The following is a 15,911-nucleotide window of genomic DNA, read 5'->3' on the forward strand; positions in this document are numbered from 1 at the left end:
TTGGCATGTCGATACAACACACTGCCCATTCTAAAACACATCCCGAGACAAGTTCTGACCTGTGCAGACACCGTGAGACCTTCCCCCCCTTCAGGAAGGCAGGCACATCCATCACCCCTAAGAGGGTCCTCTGGCCCCTGCAGCCTGTCCTGCCACCCGCCATGCCGTACCCCACCCCCAGGTCTTCAATAACCAGTGGCTGTGTTCGTATACATTTTCTGGGGTTTTCTGTAAATGGAAGCATATAGCATGTACTCTTTCTCGCCTGACCTCTTGTCTGTCAGCATAACTATTTTGAGGTTCATCCGTGCCCACTCAAGCATCAGTGGGGCATTCCTGCTGATTGGCATCGTATGGACAGAGAAAGAATTCTGTTTATCCGTTCATCTGCCGATGGACGCTTGGGTTGTTTCCAGTTTTTGTCAATTAAAAATAAAGCTGCTATTTGCATTCATGTGAAAGCCTTTGTAAGGACAAACATTTCCTTTTCTCGTGGGGAAATGCCTAGAAGTAGGATTACAAGATCACTTGTACGCTTAACTTTTACAGAAAAAAAGACGCTGCCAAACTGTGTTGGTTTATGCTTCCAACAGAGATGCGGGGACCCTCCTCGCTGGCTGTTTGGACGGTCAGTCTTTTTTATTTTATCCTCTCTCCTAGAATGGTGTCCCCGTGATTTCATTTTGCATTTTCCCAGTAACTGATGGTGTCGGGCACCTTTTCACATCCTGATTTGCCATCCAATTATCTTGTTTCGTGAAGGGTCACTTCTAAGACTGGGTTTTCCCCATTTTCAAAAGTTGGTTTATTATTGTGTTTTGAAAGGCCTTTATATATTCTGGATCAGTCCTTTATGAAATGTATGCTTTGCAAAGATTTTCTCCCTGTCAGTGGCTTATCTTTTCATTGTCTTTACAACACCTTTTGAAGAGCAAATTTTAAAAGATCTTGATGAATTTCAACTTACCCATTCTTTTATTTTTTTTTTTTAGGGATTATGCTTTCCGTATCGAATGTAGGAGATCTTTGCTTTGTCTGAATTCACAGAAGTTCTCCCCTGTGTTTGTATGGTTCTAGTTTTACATTTAGGTCTATGATTCATTTACTTTGAGTTAATTTTTGGATGTAGCATGAGGTATAAATCCAAGTTCTCCTCCTTCTTCTTCTTTTTTTCCCCTTCATTTGCTTGTGGATATCCGATTTATTGGAAAGGCTGTTACTTCTGTACTGAATTGCCCCTGCACCTGTGGATGATCAAGTTGTCCATGAATAAAGGAGTTTCTCCTTCCTGCTCTTCAATCTGCATGACTTTTTCTTCTTTCTTGATTGCACCAGCAAGAACCTCGAGTACAATGTTGGGTGGAAGTGGAGAGAGCAGACACTCTTGCCTTGCTCTGGCTTAAGTGAGAAAGCATTCAGTCTTAGATGCCCTTGTTGGGCAGAGGAAGTTTTCCTCTACTCCTAAGTTTGCTGAGAGCTTTACTTTTTTTTTTTTTTTTAACGAAATCAGGAATGAGTGTTGAATTTTGTCAAATGCTTTTTCTACACCTACTGAGATGATTATATGGTTTTTATTTTTCAGTTTGTTAAAATGGTGAGTTACTGACTGATATTTAAATGTCCCGACCCTGCATTGCTGGGTTAAAACACATTTGGTCTTGATGTGTTATCAATATTATACATATTGAGTGCTATTTGCAAAATTTTGTTTAGGATTTTTGTGTCTATGTTTATCAGGAATAGTGGTCTGTGATTTTCTCTTCTTGTACTATCTTTGGTTTTGGTTATCAAGGTAATGCTGGCCTCATAGATGAGTCAAAATTTTTTTTGTAGAATTTGTACTTTGTTGTTGTTTAGTAGCTCAGTCATGCCCAACTCTTTGAACCTCATGGACTGCAGCACGCTAGGCTTCCCTTCCAAGCTCAAACTCATGTCCGCTGAGTCGGTGATGCCATCCAGCCATCTCATCCTCTGTCACTTCCTTCTCCTCCCACCTTCAATCTTTCCCAGCATCAGGGTCTTTTCCAATGAGTCAGTTCTTCACATCAGGTGGCCAAAGTATTGGAGCTTCAGCTTCAGCATCAGTCCTTCCAATGAATATTCAGAGTTGATTTCCTTTAGGATTGATGTAATTGCTATTATTTTTTCTTTAGCCGTTTGGTATAACCCACCAGCAAAACCATCTGGGTCTGGAGTTTTCTTTGTGGGAAGGTTTTAAGTTACACTTTCAATTCTTTAATAGATACAGAGTTATTCATATTATCTTTCTTTGATTGGTCTTTGGTATTTTGTTTTGAAAGTCACTTTCATCTCACTTGTTAAATTTATTGTCATAAAGTTGTGCATAATATTCCTTGGTTATTCCTTTAATAGCTGCACAATCTGTATTGGGCTTCCCTGATAGCTCAGTTGGTAGATAATCTACCTGCAATGCAGGAGACCCCAGTTCGATTCCTGGGTCGGGAAGATCTGCTGGAGAAGGGACAGGATACCCACTCCAGTCTTCTTGGGCTTCCCTGGTAGCTCAGCTGGTAAAGAGTCTGCCTGCAATTCATGAGACCCTGGTTTGATCCCTGGGTTGGAAAGATCCCCTGGAGAAGGGAAAGGCCCCCCACTCCAGTATTCTGGTCTGGAGAATTCCACGGACTGTATAGTCCATGGGGTCACAAAGAATCAGACGTGACTGAGCGACTTTCACAATCTGTATTGATGTCACCTCCTTCTTCCTGATGTTGGTCACTTCAGTTCTATCGCTTTTTCTCTTTTCCTGATCTGGTTTATCAATTTTTATTGGTATTCTCAAAAAACAAAGTTTTGGGTTGGTTTTCCTGCTTTTTCTATTGTTCTTCTGTTTTCTATTTCATCAGCTTCTTCCTGGTCTGTATTATTTCCTTTCTCATGCTTACTTTGGGCTGATTTGCATTTCTTTTCCTATTTTTCTTTGGGTAGAAGCTGGGGTCACTGATTTGAGCTTGCTCTTGTTTTCTGATATAGGCATTTTGTAGGAGAAATTTCACCCTAAGTCCTGCTCTAGCAGTTTTGCATAAGTTCTCATGTGCTGTGTTTTTATTTTCAGTCTGTTGAGAATCCTTCCTAATTTCCTTTTTGATTTTTCCTTGACTCAAGGACTATTTAGAAGTGTGTTATTTAAATTCCAAATGTTTGAGAATTTCCCAAAGACTTTTTCCTGTTATTGATTTAAAATTTAATTCCATTATGGTCAAAGAATATAATTTATGTAACTTGAATCCTTCTCAACTTATTAAGTCTTGTTTAATGGCCCAGAACATGATCTATATTGGTAAATGTTCCATGTGCACTTGGAAAGAATGTGTATTTGAATGGCATGCTCTATAAATGTCAATCAAGTCAAGTACTGCATTAGTCTCCTAACTTCTTGCCGATTTTTCTGCACTAAACAATTAATCATTAATTTCCAATTAATTATTGATAGAGGGGTACTGAAATCTCGGAGTGTAACTGTGCATATAATTATCCTACCAGTTATAGCCTGTTTAACTTTATGTATATTTCGAAGGTCTGTAATTCCTAGTAACCTTTTGTGTCTTTATATTTAAACCATGCTTCTTGTAGGCAGCACATAGGAGGATTCTTCCTGTTTTAACCCCAGTATGACCATCTCTGCCTCTTCACTGGGGTGTTTAGACCACTTACACGTAACGTGCTTAACCATGGAAGGAAGCAAGTGCGTCATTTCTCGTCCATTCTACGGGTCCTGTCTCTATTTCCTCCCTTTTACCTCTTCTTCTGCGTCAGTCAAGAGTTTTATATATTCCGTTTTGTCTTCTTTGCTGGGTCTTTCGGTCTGTGCTGTTGTTTTGGCGTCAAAGGGTTTACAGTGTGGACTTCTCACAGTTGTTTTTGATTGATTGGTTTTCCTCCTCCTTATGGCTCGCTTTTTCCTGCTTCTTTGCCTGTTTGCTAATTTTTGATCAGATGCCAGACATTGTGTGTTTCCCCCTTGTTTGTGCAGGACCTCTTTCTACTCCTACGAACGTTCTGGAGCTTTGTTCTGGGGAGCGGTTAAGTTACCTGGCCATGATCTGATCCTCTCTGGTCTTGATTTTTTTTGGTTTGTAAGGTGGGCCTGGGGAGGTGCCCCATTCGGGGTTAACTGCTCCCAGTGTAAAGCAGGAATTTTCCAAGTGCCCAAGGCCCCGTGAAGTGTCCGTTTTCGAGTCTGGTTGGTGGGAACGGACCCTGTTCCCAGCCCAGCCTGAGCAGTGGACTTTGGCCCCTCCACCCCTCCTGGTGGTTCTCTTCCAAGCCTTGAATAATTTCCTCCCAAGCACGTGTTGCTCTTTCCCCGACTGGATGTGCAAGCGGGCCCCTCTGCAGGCCTCTGGGGCTCCCACGCACGCTCTCTGCTCCGATACTCTGTGCCATGAACTTTTGTTGCCTGGGTCTCCCTGGACCCTCAGCTCTTTCTCATCAGTTCAAGGATCCCACTGGGCTCCCCCCCAACTTCCCCCTTCCTCTCTCGAGGAAGCAAGTTGAGCAATTCTAAGCCTGAAGCTGATTGTTTCTCATCTCCTAGGGACCAATGCTCTTAACTGTCTGATGTTTACTGCCCTGAAAAATAAATTGTTTCTTGTACTTATATGTTTTTTTGTTGTTTGGTTTTGTTTGGAGGGTTGCTCCAGGCAGGAGGATAAATCTGGTCCCTGTTTCTCCATCTTGCCAGAAGCAAATGTCTGCCTTTTAATTTGGATGAGCATTTTTTGATATACAAAAACAAGCCTTTTAAGCAATGAAATTTACTGAGTCTTTTCTTCTATGATACTTTCATTGTTTGTAAGTTTGTAAACTCTTGCCAGGATGAAAGCAGATAAATACATACCTATATTTCTCTATAGTTTTATTTTACAACATTTTTTTTTCTTCACATACTGACCTCTGTAACTCTCCTGGCTTGTATTTTGATATTTGGTATATTTGGTCCTGGAGTAAAAAGCTCATTACCTTTTTCTCCTCCTGAATACCTTTCTGATTTTTCTCAACCTCCTGATTACATATCCTGCAACCTCTGATGGAGGTGCTGCCAGATTCTTATGGTTTTGTGGTATCAGGGTGATAGATGTTGTAGCTGAAACAGCTTGCACGACCCACAGGACAGGGCGCGGGGCCGCACAGCACCGCCTGTGCCTGGCGCCTTCTCGCGGTCCTATGACCTTGGCACTCAGCTCAGCCCGCTCTGAACCCCAGCGTGCCCTTCTGGAAAAGGCGAGCGATGAGAGTGTTTGCCCCCTGGGGCTCCCGTGAGGATTTCAGGAGACAAAGGCGAGGCAGCTTTGCCTGACTGCTGGTCTGCAGGGAGCTCTCCACACACATCAGATATGCTGCCTTCACTTCTGAAATCTGCTCTTAATTTTCAAAATTTCCTTGGCTCTTCCTGCCTATTTTTCCTTGTGTGTGAATTTTAGGTTTGTCTTGCCAGCTCCCTCCCCACCCCTGGCTCACCCCTCACCCCAAATAAATCCTATCAGAATTCTGGTTGGAAATCTGGCGAACCTATACATGAATTTGGGAAGATCTAGTGTTTGCAAATGTCCTACCCAAGAACGTGGTGTGTTTTCTCTTTCTTTCTTTTTCAGACTTCATGTTTTTATTTCTCATTAAAGTATGTTGTTTTCTTCCTACAGATCCTGAACATTTCTGAAGAAGGATTTTTGTGAAGTGTTTTTATGTTCTTCGCTCCCCCTCTCCTTTTTGTTTTAGAATAACATTTTTTAAAATTCTGCTTTATCTTCTAACTGGTGGTTGCTAGAAAATCATAAAAATATTGATGTAAAATATGTATTTTGCATCTGGCTCCTTTCCTGAATTCTCTCATTCATTCTGAACGCTCTTCCGCTGACTCTCTCGGGGCTCCTAGGAATGTGGTATTTTGGTCTCCTCCTTTCCAGAAGTTGTACATCTTATTTCCGTTTAACATCTTTTGCATTGTCTTCAGTTTATAGAGCAGGGCTGAGCAGTAATGGTAAAAGCAGGCATCCTTGTTTGGTTCCTGTCTTGGACTGCAGATACCCCTGTGTTCCACCATCCAGTCTAGATAAAGGAAGTGCTTATTTATAATTTTCTATAGTTTATTGAGCTTGGTGTTTTGTTCTCAGAAATAAGGATTGACTTTCAGCAAAGATCCTTCCCCCGATGTTTAACGATCATGAACTATTTAAGACCTGCCAGAAACATAAATAAAAGTAGGAAGAACCTGCATCTGCCGCCCACCACTTGGCTTAAGAAAGACGAAGGATGTGAGGAAGGGTCCCGTGGCTCTGAGTGACCCCTCACCAGAGAAGCCCTCCCCCGCAGAGGGGACTGCTCATCTGAGAGGTGCACTCCTCACAGCCAGGCCTATGGAACATGTTCCATGTGTTGAACCACGGCTGCGGAGTCCCATCGCCCTGTGTTTTTCCTCTGGCGCCTTTCTCAGCGCTCCCAGCGCTGTCTGGGAACCTTTGCCAGGGCACGCATGCAGCTCTGGGTCATTGTTTCAACCGTCAACCCCACTCAGATACTCCCCAACGTGCCTCCTCTTGGTGGAGGATCGGAGTTGCTCTCATTTTCCATAATTACCAACAAGAGTGTGCACTCAGCAGAAACCACTGGGCCTTTGCAAGCTGCCCGGGGGCGGACAAATGAGCCTCCCAGGTCTCATCCTCCAGCGCCTTCTCCCAGGATGGGCGAGCACGCTTCAGTGCACACCTCCCTCCCCGAGCCTTGAAAGGGGGTGCAGACAGGAGTCTTGTGAGAACAGGGCCCCCTCCTGGATCACGCCCCCGGATCACACCACTGACATGGGGCCTCCAGCGTTCCGGACATGATCAAGGCCACGTATCCCCTTTGTCCGGCCCTTTCATCTCTCTTGGTCTAGCAGTAGTCATCACTTTTCTGTTGTTGTTCTTCTCAGTCACTTTATTAACTTTTCAGATGCCAGTGTCATAACATTCTTGTTTGTTTATAGTTGAACATAAAATTGCCAGATATACATTCTTTTCTTAAGTAGCCATGATGAAATCATTGTTTTCACATGATATTTCATTACTTCTCCACTCATGTTCATGGTAAACCCGAGTGTAAGAAGATTAGAAACAACAAACAAATTGTGTATGTCGTTGTGTGGGTTCTATATTTTTTGTAGCATCCAGCGTGCATTATTTATTTATTTTCATGGGAGTGTAGTTGATATAAAACACTGTGTCCATACCGCTGTATGGTAAAGTGATTCAGTTATGCATACGTGCACATTTTTTAATATTCTTTTCCATTCTGTTTATCACAGAGTATTGAACATAGTTCCCTGTGCCACACAGTAGGAACTTGTCATTCATTTGTTCATTCTTGCTTTGAAGGATCGGCAACAGCTTTGAAGAGTCTGGGCCAGTTTTCTTGAAGAGGATCTCACAATTGAATTGGTTGGACAGTTTCTGCACAGTCAGACCAAGGCTGAACTTTGGGGCCAGAACACAGCTTCAGTGGCGTTGGGTCCTCTGGGCTGTTCATGGTCGTGTAGGCGCCCAAGGCCCGTGGCTCTCGCTGTTGACCGCAATGAGACTGATAACTGGGTTTAGATGAGGCTCACCAGTTTTCTGTTTTCAGGTACAGTTTTAACTTGAAAAATAATGGGAGGAATGTTCACCTCTAGGGTGTGAGACGCTCATTCCAATTTAACTTGAATTTTATGCTAAGGAAAGCAGCCTGGTGGTGGCCGATCAGACGTCCCCTCGACATCTATTTTAATCTTTCGAGGGAGGGATGCACTGGCCAGAAGGAAAGCGCGTCCGTGTTAAAGTAACGATGAAGTGCCTCCCTTCCTGGGACACCAGTGCCGGCCCTCCTTCAATAGGACGCTCTTCCCAAGTGCCAAGGCCACACTGACTCGCTGGGTGAGTCCTTAGTCCCCGCGGTCGTGTCTGACTCTGCGACCCCGTGGACTGTGGCCCGCCAGGCTCCTCTGTCCATGGGATTCTCCAGGCAGGGATACTGGAGTGGGTAGCCATGCCCTCCTCCGGGGGGTCTTCCTGATCCAGGGATCCAGCCCGGGTCTCCCGCATTGCAGACGGATTCTTTACCGTCTGAGCCACCAGGGAAGCCCATTTTATAGTAAAATGGAGCTTTAAAAAAGAAGTGGGGAACTGTGCTCTGAAAGCCTGCCGGCTCCCATCGGATGAGCAGTGTCCACGGGCGCCCTGGCTGGCTTCTGCAGCTGGAACAAATTCCACCCTTGCAAGGCCTTGTCCGGCCCTAAAACGGCCTGGATGGGCACTCTTCAGACATTTCAAAATGGGTTTTCATTTTTGCACTTATAGTTAAAGAAGCTAGCTCTGTAAAATATCCCTTTCTCCAGATTCTGAGCCTGAGAGGACAGAAGCGCTCCCGGGGGGAAGCTCGGTGTTAGAACTCATCATGTCCTTGAAATGCAAGCACAACCCCCATTGCTTGTGAGCAGAGCCTTGGCTCAGCGAGAAGAGCATAAAACTGAAAAAAAATGAGGGGAAACTTTTAAAGCTGAATCAGTAAAACTATGAGATCTTTGTCTGTGTCTATCTGGATGTACGTACATCTTTGTATGCTTATAAATAGGGTCCTTTGTTCCTTGCGGTTAATATTACCGAAATTAATTTGTAAAAGAGCTCTATTTAGTTGGCTTACAGTAGAGGCCTCCCTGGTGTCTCAGACGGTAAAATATCTGCCTGCCATGCAGGAGACCTGGGCTTGATCCCTGGGCTGGGAAGATCCCCTGGAGAATGGAATGGCAACCCACTCCACTGTTCTCGCCTGGAGAATCCCATGGACAGAGGAGCCTGGTGGGCTGCAGTCCACGGGGTCACAAAGAGTGGGACACGACTGAGCGACTGAACTGAACATACACACACGCACAAGTGCTTACACATTAAATATAGTGTGTAAATATTTCTAAATATAACAAAAAACCAAGTTTTTAGAAGGAACCTTGTGATATAGGATTGATCTTCAATAAATGAAAATAAATTTAAGTTGTCAGTTTGATTAACACAGACATGTCCTTAGGGTCATCGACATTAAGTATAATTACGAGAGCAGACTTCTGGGTGCCAAGGAGGAGGGAAGGAGGGGGAGTTAGGGGTTAGCAGATGAAGACTATTATACAGAGAATGGATAAAGGGCAAGGCCCTGCTGTCTAGCACAGGGGGCTATATTCAATAGCCTGTGATAAACTGTTATGGAAAAGAATATTTTAAAAGAATGTATATGTGTGTGTGTAACTGAGTCATTTTGCCCTGCGGCAGAGATTGGCAGAACATTGTAAATCAACTGTGCTTCATTCTTAAAAACTGAGGGACTTCCCTGGCAGTCCAGTGGTTAGGGCTCTGCGCCCCCAGTGGATGGGGTGCGGGCTTGATCCCTGCTCAGGGGACTAAGATCTCACGTGCTGTGGGCTGCAGCCAAAAACTTAAAAACTAAAAAATCGAGAGAAAGGATAATTGTGTTTTATGGTATGTCTACTTAAAAACAGTTTCTCCAGATTTTGGTAATTTGCAACTCTAGTTTTGCTAAATTAAATTAAATGATGGGAATTCATTACATAGCCAGATCACTTCCAATGTAGATAAAATACTAAAACACTAGTTGCTAAGTCTAAGTTTACCTACTGTATCTTCTTAACAGAGAAAACTAAAGCTGTTTGGGTTACCTGGACGCATGTCTTATACCACATTGAGAAAATAAATCGTGCTGAGGTGGGGCGGACGTTTCTAGAGGTTACAGAATAGGTTTACAAGTTTGCTCACCAGGAGATGTTGAGATGACAAGCAGTTCACAGGTGCTCGCTTCTTGGTTTTTGCTAAAGATTCAGGTTTTTTTTTAAGGGCTCCAAATTATAATATATATGTAATTGAAGCTACTTTAACCTAGATGCCCACCGGCAGATGAATGGAGAAAGAAGCTGTGGTGCATATATACAGTGGGATATCACTCAGCTGTAAAGATGAGCACATCTGAGTCGGTTCCAATGAAGTGGATGAACCGAGAGCCTGTTGCACAGAGTGAAATAAGCCAGAAGGAGAAAAACAACAATTGTGTATTAACGCGTGTACATGGAGTCCAGAATGACGGTGCGGATGAGCCTGTGCCCAGGGCAGCAGTGGAGATGCAGGCGTGGAGGACGGGCGTGTGGACGCAGAGGAGGACGAGAGGGTGGGACGGATGGACGGAGTAGCTCGGAAACGCGTCCATCACCGCGTGTGAAACAGGCAGTGGGAACTCGCCGTGGCCGCGGGGGCTCAAGCCCGGTGGGCTGGGGGAGCGGGACGGAGGGGACACGTGTACCTGCGGCCGGCTCATGGCTGTGTGTGGCTGAAGCCCGCACGGCACTGTAAGGCAATCGTCCTCCAGTTAAAAATAAATAAATTTTAAAAAGCTACCTTCAAAAGGGAAACATTTCAGCATACAAGGAAACTAGGAAGGAGAATAACAAGATGAATGTTTTCAGTAAAATAAGAGATGAAAAATGGAAATACATTTTGTTAAGGGCAGAGTGTGATGTTGTCCTGAAGAATTTTAAAGAGAGATTTTTGTGTGGCAGGAAGCAGCACAGTATTTGTAAGCAAATATCCTTTAATTAAAGATAAATAAATTAAAAAAATAAAGATATTAAACTAATTAGGCTTATTTAGGATGTTAAATTACATGGGAAATATTATCAAACAAAAAACAACATTAAGCCTTCTTTATGTTATGTCTATATAAATATATTATACATTATGTGTTCCAGAAATTACATGAAATTCCTGGAAGCCTTGTGTGTTCTGACATAAAATGTTATCTGACATAAAAACTGAGGCTCCCACTGAAGGGGCTGAACCCAAGAATTAGGGTAAAAAAACAGAATCTGTAAAGTTTATGGCATATGTAGACAAAGTCCACTCTGCATCTACAAAATTTATCCCTCACTGTCAGACGTTTCCCATCCTGATGACCTTGTAAAATGGCAATAGCCTGCTCCTAAATCAGAGAAATTAAGATGGGTAAACAACGGCTGTAAATTAAATGAACAATCAGAGCTGTGGGAAACCCAAGACGGCCGCTTGCTTCCTCCCGTCTCCCTGACAAACCCTATTTTTTATTTGATGGAGTAAAGCCTTCCCTTGACGCAAGGCTTATGGCCTCACGATGATAAAGAAACAGTTTAAGAATGTGTGTTCCCCTTGGCCTTTCGCCTCCCACGGTCTCCAATAATCAAGGCACCCACTTCGCTGGGCAAATCTTAACAACAACTAAAACCTCACAAACTTCTTGAAATTATCTGTATTCTTATCACCCTCAGTCATCAGGCGAGGTCAACAAAGCTAACGGGAAGCCTGGACTCAAACAGGACAAAAACTAATCACACTGCACTGAGCGACCTGATAAGTGTGATTACAGTTTTTACGACTTTTTGTTTGACATGTTATTGGCTTTTAATCTTTGTTTTCCAGATGTAAAAGAACCTCTCCCCTTAAGCTTATGATGACTGGAAACAAGTTTGTAAATTACCACCCTTGTAAACAGAATTGAAGCGTTTCTCTCTTCTCTCTGCCTGACCCCTTCGGCACTGGGAAACTCCGGCGCCCAGCAGCCTTTCCAGGTGGGTAAGGAAGGCTGCTTCCCGGCGGCACGGGGGGCCCAAGACACTCTGGACCTTGGGAAGACAGGAGCCCAGCCACCGCACGGGCGCTGCCCGCGGAGTCTGATAGCAGAGCTCTCCTGGCCGTGGGGGGGCCTTTGGAAAGCCCAGTTTGCGATTCTCTAGGAGTTAGTTTCAGCACAGCCAAATGTGAAGTGCCCATAACCCCAAAGAGGGCTTCCCTTGTGGCTCAGCTGGTGAAGAATCGCCTGCAGTGCCGGCGATCTGGGTTCGATCCCTGAGTCGGGAAGATCCCCTGGAGAAGGGAACAGCTACCACTCCAGCATTCCGGCCTGGAGAATCCCATGGACTGTGTAGTCCATGGGGTCGCAGAGTCGGACATGACTGAGCGCCTCTCACTTTAACCCCAAAGAAGACGTCCTGTCGGCAAACGGCACGTGGAAAAGTGCCCACGTCACCAACCATCAGAGAAGCATCAGTCAAACCCGCAGTGAGAGGTTGCTTCACCCCCATCACCATGGCCATCATCAAAAAGACCCCCAGTGACATGGTTGGCGAGGACATGGGAAAGAGAGAAGCCTGGTTGGAAAGGTCAGTCGGCACAGCCACCATGGAGAACAGTATGGAGGCTCCTAAAAAGCTAAAAACAGACCTTCCCTATGATTTAGCAATTCCCCTTCTGGGTATATATCCAAAGAATAGAAAAGCACTCATTTGAAAAGGCACGCCCCCTTGCTCATAACAGCATGGTTTACAATATGAAAGCCCCTCAAGTGTTCAGCAAAGGATGAGTGTCTGAAGAAGATGTGGTGTATATATCATATACACAATGGAGTGTTTTGGTGTTGTTTAGTCGCTAAGTCGTGTCCAACTCTTTTATGACCCCGTGGACTGTAGCTTGCCAGGCTTCTCGTTCCACGGGGTTTCCCAAGCAAGAACACTGCAGTGGGCTACCATTTCCTTCTCCAGGGGAATCTTCCTGACCCAGGGATTGAATCCACCTCTCCTACATTAGCAGATGGATTCTTTACTACTGACTCACCAGGGGAGCCCCAGTGGGACATTACTCAGCCATGAAAATGAAATCCTACCATTTTTCAGCAACGTGGATTAACTAGAGAACATTACGGTTAATGAAATAAGTCAGACAAAGAAAGACAAATAGTCTATCGTATCATTTTTATGTGGGACCTAAAAATAAAGCAAATGACTGTACATCAGAAAACAGAAACAGATTCACAGATACAAAGAACAAATGAGTGGTTATCAGTGGGAAGAAGTGGGGGAAGAGGCAGAATAGAAGCATGGGATTAAGAGGTACAAACTACATAAAGTAAATAGCCAGGATTTCCCTGGTAGTCCAGTAGTTGAGACTCCTTGCTGCTCATGCAGGGCACCCAGGCTTGATCCTGGTCAGGGAGCTGAGATCCCACCTGCTGTGCAGTGCAGTAAAAAATAAAATGAAAGTGAAAAGCAGATAACCAGCAAGGGTGTGTTGTGCAGCGCAGGGAACCACGGCCACTGTTTTGTAATAACTGTGAATGGAGTGTAATCTGTAAAAATGACGAATCACTGTGTTACATACCTGAAACTAAGGGCATATTGCAAATCGACCATACCTCAATAAAAAAGAAAGAGCCTGTGTGTCCAATTAACCTTAGGTAAATAATCAGGCCAAGCTTCTTGAAACCAGACTTATTTTTTGCAAACAGTCTTAATCTGGCTAAACTTGATGGAAATAAGGATAATTTTAGAGAGACAAAATATGTTTTTTAACAGTATACCTTTGTGGATATTAAGTTCTGGTGCTATTGTCTTTGAGGTTTGGTATTTTCTGCTTGAAACTCACTTCCTAAATGATTCCTTGTTACTGTGTCACGTTATTGTAAAGTTTAAGTGAATTATTAAAAGGATGTTCTAAGCTGCTTTCTGAGGCTGATCGCAGTAAATTAACTTTGGATGAAGATCAGACACCCTATGACCTGCACCCAGTAGATTGTGTAGACTGGGACTTTCTCTCCAACCTGGATGGAAGGACCCTTACCAGCTACTCTTCACTAGCTCATGCACAGTGAAACTGAAGGGAATTGACTCCTAAATTCGCACTTCCCACTTTACAAAGGCCTCTGCATCAGACTGGTCTGCAGAGAGGACTGTTGACCTCAAACTCACCTTAAAACGACCATCAGGCCAACTAAGACTGCAGGAGGGACCGCTGACCCAGGAACCCGGGCCAGGCCTGTGAGACCCACCCGCTAGTTCAGCTCAACTGTTATTCAAATGCTTGTGTCCCTAGCAAAATAAAAAGCTATTGTTCTGCCTATTCTTTTGCCCCAGTGTTCAGGATGGAAAGAACATTCTTTGGTAAAGTTGTCACAAAGTACCTCTGCATCGAGCAAAGTAACTGACCATTGGGCCTGTCATCGAATTCCTCGGTCAGTGCAAGGCTGATGGAGGCCTCACAGCAGCCGTCACCGACGCTTCAGATGCTCCCGAGATAACCACGCAGCTCGACAACCCTCCCTCTGGCCTGACCTTTCAGGTTCAAATTCTTCAGCGTCTGAACGTGTCTGCCTCTTGTCTGATATTTCCCTCTGTTCTGATGAGACTGAGCACAAGCTCCCTGGGACACCCCCAGCCCCACTCTGACCCTTTCTGAATTAACAAATGTTGTCAAGAGAAAAGCACAAGCAGATGAAGCCAGCAAGTCCCCCTGTCAACCGCCATCACGGGTGGCTTTGGGAAAGATTGCAAAGGAGATGACCCATGGTCTAACACCGTGTTAGCAAAACTCCCAATTAACCAGGCTATCAATGAGGGCTCTCGGGGAGGAATCACGCTCCCTTTCCCAGGTCTCTGTTTCACGTGTGGCGTTGGAAACGATCCAGCTTGCCAAGGATGGGCGTGTAAACATCTCAACAGCTGGCAAACAGGTTTACGGTCGCTGGCTTATTAAGTTTCCCCACTGTCAATACACAAGGAAATGAGCGATCCTCCTTACTCTCCCCGTTACGGAGTCAAGAGACCCGTGTCAGCAGGATACCAAGACAGTGGTGGCAAAGTCTGTTAGAAAAACGAATTCCTAACACAGGAATGTGTGTAAACAAGATGATCAGAAACCTATCAGGCCCCACTGGTCAAATAGCTGAGGAGGCTGCAAAACGCACTGAAGCGAAACAGACATCCTTCCACTCCCTCGCCCGGGTCATCTTAGATAACAGGGCTGCCTCGGGTGCTCTGCTGGCAGGACGGGGGGCGTCTGTGCTACGGCGAAGATTTCTTGTTGCATTTACCTCCGGAGCAGCTGAGACTCGCCTAGAAGGAATTTCCCAAGATGTAAGAAAAACTGACCCCTCAAATGACCTGCTTAGCTGGCTCTTTGCAGGCATGAGCAATTTTTTCCCAGTCTGCTTTATAGATAATTATTATTTTCATAGCATGTATTTATCAGTCTTTTCCTGTCAATCCGTCCATGACACAAGTCTACTGCTAAATGTTTATGCGACCGTCCGGCATGGTTGATAAAATGCATAGCCTGTGAAATGTTTCCCCATTAGCAAGACTCTGTGCTTGTTTACTGAGTCTGATTAGCGTCCACCCTACGTGGATAACTAAGCCAATCTCTACGCACATGGAAACGAACAAAGGAGGCCTAACGCAAGGGGCAGGATGGACCCAGGGCGGATGATGAGCACCCTGCCATCAAGGAACAAATATTTTGGTTACTGATGCTTTCTATCGAAACATGTATGATCAAAGGAGAGAAATAATGAAAGTAATTTTGGCATACTCATTGTTGGGGGGAAATTATTCTGGCTTATACACGATTCAGCTTAAACTTTATTAAGCTCAGTCAAAACGGCCTGTTTATGGCCTACCCCACAGGCACTGTGCATCTGCTTTAATCATTCAAGAAAAGGGCGTATTGACCAGAGGTAAGGAATGTCCATATTACAGATAAAGACAAACACTTCCTTTCCTGGGATGCCAATGCTGGCGCTCCTTTGATGATAAGACCGCCTTCCCAGGCGCCAAGGCCATCCTGACTCACTGTGTACATGCTGGTCTGTTTTTCTTCGAAACCTTGAAGGAATGTACCCCTGACTTGTTTGAAGTTCTTTGTTCTGAGAAGACATAAAACGGGACTGAAAAACACGCTTCCAGGCAGTGGTCCCTCAGCGTCATCCGAGAGACTGCCTTCCGGGTTATAGTCCTTCGTTTGGCTCAGAATTCTTTTCCATGCCCACGGTACACTGTGCACGTATTTCTGTCGCCCTGAGTCATC

The 15,911-nt window shown here is 44.6% G+C and overlaps 1 long non-coding RNA gene across 4 annotated transcripts in view; it reads left to right on the plus strand.

The window, feature by feature from the left end:
• The window catches only part of LOC136169855 (uncharacterized), a 23,188-nt gene extending 7,277 nt beyond the window's left edge, over positions 1–15,911 (plus strand). For 3 of the 4 annotated variants that reach the window (XR_010663450.1, XR_010663451.1, XR_010663448.1), the window contains 4 exons: positions 7,374–7,620; positions 9,930–10,115; positions 11,478–11,626; positions 13,964–15,911. This is a non-coding gene — a long non-coding RNA (uncharacterized lncRNA). Of the gene's footprint in view, positions 1–549; positions 629–7,373; positions 7,621–9,929; positions 10,116–11,477; positions 11,627–13,963 lie in introns of all 4 variants that reach the window. The other variant, XR_010663449.1, reaches the window with a different exon arrangement.

This window comes from Muntiacus reevesi, chromosome 5, assembly GCF_963930625.1.
Source record: "Muntiacus reevesi chromosome 5, mMunRee1.1, whole genome shotgun sequence".
In the NCBI taxonomy this organism is placed as follows: domain Eukaryota; kingdom Metazoa; phylum Chordata; class Mammalia; order Artiodactyla; family Cervidae; genus Muntiacus; species Muntiacus reevesi.